The following is an 8,510-nucleotide window of genomic DNA, read 5'->3' as shown; positions in this document are numbered from 1 at the left end:
CGCTGGGGGGGGGGGGGACGGGGGGGGGCCTTTTTTTTTTTTCTGGGGGGCTGTCATGGCTCGCTGACGGCCTGGCTGCTCATGGCTCGCTGACGCTCTGGCTGCTCATGGCTCGCTGACGGCTCTGGCTGTCATGGCTCGCTGCTGCGGCTGTCTGGCTGCTCATGGCTCTGTCTGGCGGGCTCTGGCTGCTCATGGCTCGGCTTGGCGGCTCTGGCTGCTCCTGGCTCGCTGGCGGCTCTGGCAGATCCTGGCTGACTGGCGGCTCTGCAGCCATGGCTGACTGGCGGGCTTCTGGCAGAGTCCTGGCTGACTGGCGGCTCTGGCAGATCCTGTCTGGTTGGGCGGCGTCTCTGGCAGATCCGTTCTGGTTTGGGGCTTGCAGATACTGGTCTGGTGGGGCTCTGGCAGATCCTGTCTGGTTGGCGGCTCTGCAGATCCTGTCTGGTTGGCGGCTTCTGGCAGATCCTGGTCTGGTTGGCGGCTCTGCAGATCCTTGGTTGGCGGCTACGGCAATCCTGTCTGGTTGGCGCTCTGGCAGAATCCGTTGACTGGAGCAGAATGCATCTTATGCGGGCTCGCTGGACTGACGAACGGCTCTGATCGGCTCGGGACAGACGGGCGGCTCTAATGGCTCGGGCAACGGATGGCTCAGTGCGCTGGGTAGACGGAGTGGCTGCAGATGGGCTGGGTAGACGGATGGCTCAGACTGGCACTGCGGCAGGACGGATGGCTCCAGAATGCGCCTTGGCAGACGGGTGGCTCAGATGGCGCTTGGCAGACGGGCAGCTCTGGCCGGATGAGGCGCACTGTAGGCCTGGTGCGTGGTGCCGGAACTGGAGGCACCGGGCTAAGGACACGCCCCTTCAGGCTAGTGCGGGGAGCAGGGACAGGGCACACTGAACTCTCAAAGCGTACTATGGGCCTGGTGCGTGGTACTGGCACTGGTGGTACCGGGCTGAGGGCACGCACATCAGGACGAGTACGGGGAGAAGGAACAATGTGTACAGGGTTCTGGAGACGCACCTGTGGCTTGGGTGCGTGGTGTCGGAACAGGAGGCACCGGGCTGGAGAACGCACCATAGGGAGAGGTGCGTGGGCAGGAGGAACAGTGCTCTGGAAACGCACTGGAAGCCTGGTGCGTGGAGTAGGCACTGGTGGTACTGGGCTGGGCGGGAAGGTGGCGCCGGATGTACCGCGACCGTGCAGGCGTACTGGCTCCCTTGAGCACCGAGCCTGCCCAACCTTACCTGGTGAATGCTCCCCGTCGTCGCCCAGTGCGGGAGTGGAAATACCCGCACCGGCTATGTGGCGAACCGGGGACACCATGCGTAAGGCTGGTGCCATGTAGCCGGCCCGAGGAACGCACTGGTGACCAGACGCGTTGAGCCGGCTTCATGGCACCTGGCTCAATGCCCAATCTAGCCCTACCAGTGCGGGAGGTGGAATACCCGCACCGGCTATGAACACGTACAGGGAGACACCTCGCGCTCTACTGCGTAACACGGTGTCTGCCCGTACTCCCGCTCTCCACGGTTAGCCTGGGAAGGGGGCAGGTCTCCTACCTGCCCTCGGCCACTACCTCTTAGCCCCCCCAGAAATTTTTGGGGTTTCTTCACGGGCTTCCGTGCTAGCCGCGTACCTTCATACCTCCGATCTTGGGCTCTCGCTGCCTCCATCTCCTCACGAGCGCGGCGATATTCCCCAATGTGAGCCCAGTGTCCTTTTCCCTCCATTACTTCCTCCATGTCCAGAATTCTGTGTAGTGGACCACTGTTCGTAGTCCCGCTGCTTGGTCCGGGTTTGGTGGGTGGTTCTGTAACGCTCTTCTACTTCGTCCTCCTCATCAGACGAGGAGAGGCGAGAAGGATCGGATGACCAAAACGCAGCGTGGTAATTTGACATTATATTTATTTAAAGAAAGACGAAAAAACACGGAAACCTTTAACCCACTACAAAACAACAAACGAAGTAGACAGACCTTGACTTACGAACTTACATACAACGAAGAACGCACGAACAAGTACAGACTCAATAAATGAACGAACGAACGATACAGTCCCGTATGGTGCAATAACGACACAGACACAGGAGACACACCCACAACAAACAATTGTGAAACCACCTACCTTAATATTGGTTCTCAATCAGAGGAGATGAAAACACCTGCCTCTAATTGAGAACCATATCAGGTCACCCATTAACCAACATAGAAACACATAACATAGAATGCCCACCCACACTCACGCCCTGACCGACTAACACATACAAAAACAACAGAAAACAGGTCAGGAACGTGACACGCTCATTCGCCCTGCCTCCTGTAATTATCCACTTTAGAACCACGAAGAAGAGTATTCTACCAGATTACAAACTATATGGAAGACCTTGACCTAGCACGAAGTTAGGACTTTGTTTTTTTATTACTTTATTACATTTAAACAACACCATTTATTAGCAAATCAATGCCTAGACAACCAATCATTTTTATGTAATAATAACTACACTATTCTTTAGCTTTTTAGGTAATTTTTTGAATTCAACATTTTTGATATAATAATAATATAGAAATCAAACACTCCAACAATGACCTAAATACTGTCTGGGTACTGACAATATGCCAGACCTGCCTGGACGTGTAGCCGGTCACTTCCCCTTTAAGTCGTTTGCACATGGGAGGTTGAGGTACAGAGTGTCTGTGTTGAGAGACTCGGAAAAGATGTCTAGTTCGTACATAGATTGTGTATGGGTGTGTACTGTAGTGCATGTTAATGTGTTCATTTGGCGTATGTGAATTGTATTTGATGTGTTGTGTGTGTTGTGTGTGTGTGTGTGTGTGTGTGTGGTGTGTGTTGTGGTGTGTGGTGTGTGTGTGTGTGTGTGGTGTGTGTGGTGTTGTGTTGAGAGAGAGAGAATAGAGCCTTGGGTGTCAAGTCCAACATCACTCAGAAAACAATGATGCATTGGGATGAACAACATCGATTCTAGCAGTCCATGCATGAAGCCCATTGTTCTGCCATGAGTACCATGGTACGGCCTGTGTGTGCTTGTGCGAGTGGGCAAGTGCGCACGTCACATACGTCAATTTTACTGAAGTCACAAGACCTCACAAGCTTTGCTGTCTTAGACCACCTGACACATACTGGCCAATCAGTCACTCCAAATGCCCAGAAGAAGATAGTGACAAGGGGGATTGAGAATGAGATAATGGTACAAGATAAAGAGATCCATCCTAATCCCCAAATCCGCCTCTATCTCCTATATAGTGAAAATGTCATCTAGCCAATTAAAGAGATGCTGTCCTAGCTAGATGAAAATCAAAACAAAACTGGGTGTCTTAGAGATGGGCTTCCTCAGTTAGGTGTTCCACCCTCAGCAGAGAACAGGCTGTCACATGGGTCACCATTTTAACACTACACTCCTGACCTGCCTCTGATACCAACATATTTTAGATCCTTCACCAGCACTGTCCTTTCTCTCACATTTCTCTCTTCACACACTCATTGAGTCTCTTCCTCTGTATCCCTGTCTCTTTCTCTCTCCCCTTTTCTCTCACTCTGCATCTTCTCTCTCTCTTTTCTGTCATATACTCACCTCTCTTTCTTTTTCTCTTTGTCTCCTCTGTTTCTCTCTCTCTCTCTCTGCATCTTATGTTTCTCTTTTTATCATTTACCCCCCTCTCTCTCTCCCTCTTCTTTTCTCTTTGTTCCTGTCTTCTCTGTTTCTCTCTCTCTCTCTCTCTCTCTCTCCTCTCTCTCTCTTCTCTCTCTCTCTCTCTCTCTCTCTCTCTCTCTCTCTCTCTCTGAACATCTAATAGATATCACAGGTTTGTAGTTGTTTTTTTTCTTTTCTTCCCTTTCTTCCTGATCCATTACCTTCCCTCTCATCTCTCTCTCTCTCCCTCTTTCTTTTTCTCTTTGTCTCCTCTATTTTCTTTCTCTCTCTGCATCTTGTGTTTCGCTTTCAGTCTATCATTTACCCCTCTTTTCTTTTCTCTCTCCACCACTCGTCAGCTTCATCCTAAATGTGCCTGTTAGTGCTGTTTCTGCCTCACCGTCTCCATTCTCAGCATCAAAGTAAGAGAAGGAAAAAAACTACAGAACAAAAGTCACACTCAAGAAAATACCCTGAGTTCAGATCTCTCCTAGGCCCTCTTTTTATCCAGAGGCGAGAGAAAGGCTGGTTTGATGAATAACAGACATGGAGAGAGCTAAAAACTCCCTTCAGATAGAACAAGACTTCCTCCGTGTGTGTTTTTCCCCTTAGGTAGTTTAGAGAGGGGGAGAGGAGGAAAGAGAGGGACGGGGATATAAAAACAGATTTGGAAAATGATGCACGCTCTCTCTCACTTTCTCTGAACACACACTCTGCCTACCCCCAGATGTCGATTGCTAACGAGCGCTAGTGGCGTTTTCCTAACAGCCTAAACAGCGCTGTATGCAGGGCTGATCTGGCTAGGGAGATAGCATAACTTAGCTTTGCTCCCCTGTGTTGAAGTGCTCTCAGTGCAGCTTCAGTTAGTCAGTGACCTCCTGAGGTTGGCCAAGAGAAGCTAGGAGAAGCCTACTTGGCAGTGAATAGTAGAGGGTTTTAGGTGCTCTCTCTCTCTCTCTCTCTCTCTCTCTCTCTCTCTCTCTCTCTCTCTCAGGGTGGGTAGAGGTTGAGTAAGGCTGTCACTCAGGCGATCAGATACAGCCACTTGACTTGGACCAGGCAGAAAGGCCTTTGTGGTGTCCAACACACACACACAACCACAAACAAAGTCAATCTCTGGCCCACAGAGATCTTTCAATCACAGCAGAGTTGTTCTAGCCTTTGGCATGTGTGTTTGCCTGTGCATGTGTGTGATTGCCCCTATCCTTCACCATATGAGTTTGTCCTGTGCTTCTAGATCTTGTGGGAGTGTGTGTGACCTTCTGGTGAATGTGATGACAACTGTCTATCTCAGGCTCTGCTAGGCCGGTTAGTGACAATGCCCTAGCTTACACTACTGCTTACTAATCCTCCTCTTTTCATCTTTCCCCCCTTCTGTCGCTCTCCCGCCGTTTTCCCTTCTCTTCCATGTCCTCTAATGCCTCCCTCCTTTCTTCTTTCTCTCCCTGTTCCGCCTCTAACCACCTCTTTCTATAAACCCCTCTCTTTCTCTCTATACATCCTTCCCCTGCCCCCACAATCCTATCTCTTTTTTTTRCTCCTTCCCTCTTTCCCTCCCTGCAGAAGTGTTCTGAAGCTGCTGCCTCTCCCTCCTCACAGGCTGCTGAGAAGAACAGGCAGGAGGTCTGACGTTTTACCGTCATGCCAACTGGTGTTGTGTTGTGCTGCGCTGGTCCTTTCTGTGTGCTGGGCTCTGCTATGGTGCTCTTTCTTGGAATGGTTTTCCAATGCCCCCTCATCACATACAGCACACTTCCAAGTGTGTGTTTTTGTGAGTGTTTGCAGCATGCGTGTAGGGCTGGGACGGGCATGGAATTTTGACCGTGGTCTCTGTAATAACCATTCAAATTAAACATTTTGATGACGGTCTTCATCCGTAACACAGTGCCGGCCCTACGTGTGTGACATGAGGGAATGTGTATTTATTTATTTATCCTTTATTGAACTAGGCAAGTCAGTTAAGAACAAATTCTTATTTACAATGACAGCCTCCCGGGGAACATTGGGTTAACTGCCTTGTTCAAGGGCAGAACGACTGATATTTTACCTTGTCCGCTCGGGGATTTGATCCAGCAACCTTTCGGTTACAGGTCCAACGATCTAACCACTAGGCTACCTGCCGCCCCAACTATCTCAATCCTGAATGAACCCCATGGTGAAGAGGTTTAATGACTGAATAATGGAGGCTGCTAGATCACCAAGGCACCAGCCCACTGCCCCTCACTAAGCACAATGACTCAGACAGGCAACCATCAAGCTCTTATTGCTCTGGAAGAGAAGACGGTAACTCCATATGAGATTTGAATTGCTCATAACTACACTAAATTGTTCCACAAGAGGGCAAATCGTCTGAAAGAGAAGGTGTGAGAGTTTATACACGTGTCGCTGTGAGTGCAGCTGAATCACTTCTCTTGCCGTGCGTGTGCCACTGTGTAAAAGTGAATAAGGGGTAAACCTATTTTTAGGAAGTTTTTCAACCTCTGATTAATTTGTTTGTGTGTGTGTGTGTGTGTGGTTCTTAAGACTATGTGTGCCCCATCCAGGTGTGTTATTTTATGTGTTGTCATTGCTGACCTAACCTCCAGTGTCTCTTTCTTGATAGACGGAACAAGAGAAGAAGAAGGAGGAAAAGAAGGTACAAGATGGTAGTTTGGGGTCATGGTGAGTCACGTGCGTGTCTTTATGTGCACACTCACGCGTGCTTGTGGAGCTTTTCCTGTTGGGACTGAGTGGCTCTAGGTCATGGTGAATAATGCAGTGTGTGCGCGCGTCCARGCCATTCTCGCATTCTTAGCGCTGGAGGGAATAGCGGACGTTCGACAGGCTCTTGACAGACTGTGCGCTGCACTGTTGGGAAGGGCCTGTTAAGTAAGCATTTCATTGTTAGTCTACACCTGTTGTTTACGAAGCACGTGACAAATACAATTTGATTTGTGTGTGTGTGTGTGTTTGCTGGGTCAAGGTTAGTTATGTGAATAATGCCATGGCCTGTGGAATAGCGTACTCTGTCTTGGTTTATATAGTGATGATGGGGCTTTCTGCTCCACTGCCCACAGGGAATAGAGACTGCCTGGAAAAAACACTGTACTGTACCCAGGCTTTACTGAACACTGCCCATACTGAACACACACGGAACATTCTCTAGTTCTGTTGCTTAACACCCGCTACTCAACACACACTGAACACAGTCTGAAACACTACTCTAAGTACTCTTAGTCTTAGCTGAACACTTACTGAACATAAACTGCTCTTACTGAACATGGAACATTGCTCTTCTTTCTKTTCTTTCTTCTTCTCCTCTTGCTGAACACACAGGGATCCTAATTTGTGACTCAGACTGCCAAAACAACTCACTGAACACACACCAGCTACCCACAGCTTTATTATATTATTATAACAACTTCAATGACGCCACAGTGAGTGACCCGGCTTAGTCCTTTTCTGACCCACCCGACCCTGTCAGAGACCCAGACTCAAGGCAAAGCATGCTGGGAATCAGAAAGCAGGAAATGTGCCTCTGTGCTGAACCTGCAGTCTGAGAGCAGATTGATTGACGTGTGTGTGTGTGTGTGTGTGTGTGTTGTGTGTGTGTGTGTGTGTGTGGTGTGTGTGTGTGTGTGTGTGTGTGTGTGTGTGTGTGTGTGTGTGTGTGTGTGTGTGTGTGTGTGTGTGTGTGGTGTGTGTGCGCGCTCTCGTGCGTGTGTGTGCATGTCTGTCCGGTGTGTGATGACAGCTGTGTGTGTGACGCAGCAGCGGGTGTAGTGGATTTGCAGTTCTGTCACTTGCTCATCTCTGTTCCTCACTTATGCTTATCAGCTGGGCTCCTGCTGTCGATCGGACCCGGAGTCTAGGAGATATTTTAGTGTGTGGGGCTGTATGTTTATGAGCTGTGTGTTTGTTGGGAAATATTTGTGTGTGTGTGTGTGTGTGCTTACGTGTTTCTTTCCGTATACTGTATAAGCTCAAGGGTCTGTGTGTGTGTGTGGTGCTGACACGCTAAAAGCTTGCTAATCTCAGAGAGGATAGCAGAGGAAACATGCTGACAGCCTGGCTCTTCTCTCTCTCTCTGACCATCCCCTCCTTGAGTGTGTCATTTTATGACCCCATCCGAGCCCTCTCTCTAAATGTCCACACTCACACACACACTCTCTAAGTGGTTGCACACACACACTCACTCACTCTAATCGTCCCAACGTCACACTCCACGCACTGAATCCAGTTATAGAACACCCCAGCAAGGGGAGAGGAGGGGGGAGGGATGGGGAGAGGAGGAGGGGGAGGGAATGAGGGATGGGGAGAAGGAAAGGAGGAGGGATGGGGAGAGGGGAGGGATGGGAGAGGAGAGGGGAGGGAATGAGGGATGGGGAGAGGAGACGGGGGAGGGATGAGGGATGGGGAGAGGAGAAGGGGGGGGAATGAGAAATGGGTAGAGGAGAGGAGGAGGGGGGAATGAGGGATGGGGATAGGAGGGGGGGTGAGGGATGGGGAGGAAGGAGGAGGAGGAGGGGGGAGGGAATGAGGGATGGGATAGGAGGGGGGATGAGGGATGGGGAGAGGAGAGGAGGAGGGGGGAGGGAATGGGGATGGGGAGAGGAGAGGAGGAGGGAATGAGGGATGGGGAGAGAGGGAGGGGGAGGGGGGATGGAGAGGAGGAGGGGTGGAGGGAATGAGGGATGGGGAGAGGGGAGAGGAGGAGGGAGGAGGGAATGAGGATGGGAGAGAGGAGGAGGAGGGAATGAGGATGGGGAGAGGCGGAGGGGGAGGAAGAGGAATGGGGAAGAGGAGAGAGGAGGGGGAGGATGAGGATGGGGAAGGGAGGAGGGTGGGGAGGAAGGAAGATGGTGCTTTTAGAATAA

The 8,510-nt window shown here is 50.5% G+C and overlaps 1 pseudogene; it reads left to right on the top strand.

The window, feature by feature from the left end:
* LOC111978699 (uncharacterized) overlaps window positions 1–8,510 on the top strand; it is an 88,095-nt pseudogene that overhangs the window by 25,518 nt on the left and 54,067 nt on the right.

The sequence above is a fragment of the Salvelinus sp. IW2-2015 genome, linkage group LG18 (genome assembly GCF_002910315.2).
Source record: "Salvelinus sp. IW2-2015 linkage group LG18, ASM291031v2, whole genome shotgun sequence".
In the NCBI taxonomy this organism is placed as follows: domain Eukaryota; kingdom Metazoa; phylum Chordata; class Actinopteri; order Salmoniformes; family Salmonidae; genus Salvelinus; species Salvelinus sp. IW2-2015.
The sequence above is the reverse complement of the archived record's forward strand: the minus strand, read 5'-3'. Positions and strand labels throughout refer to the sequence as shown.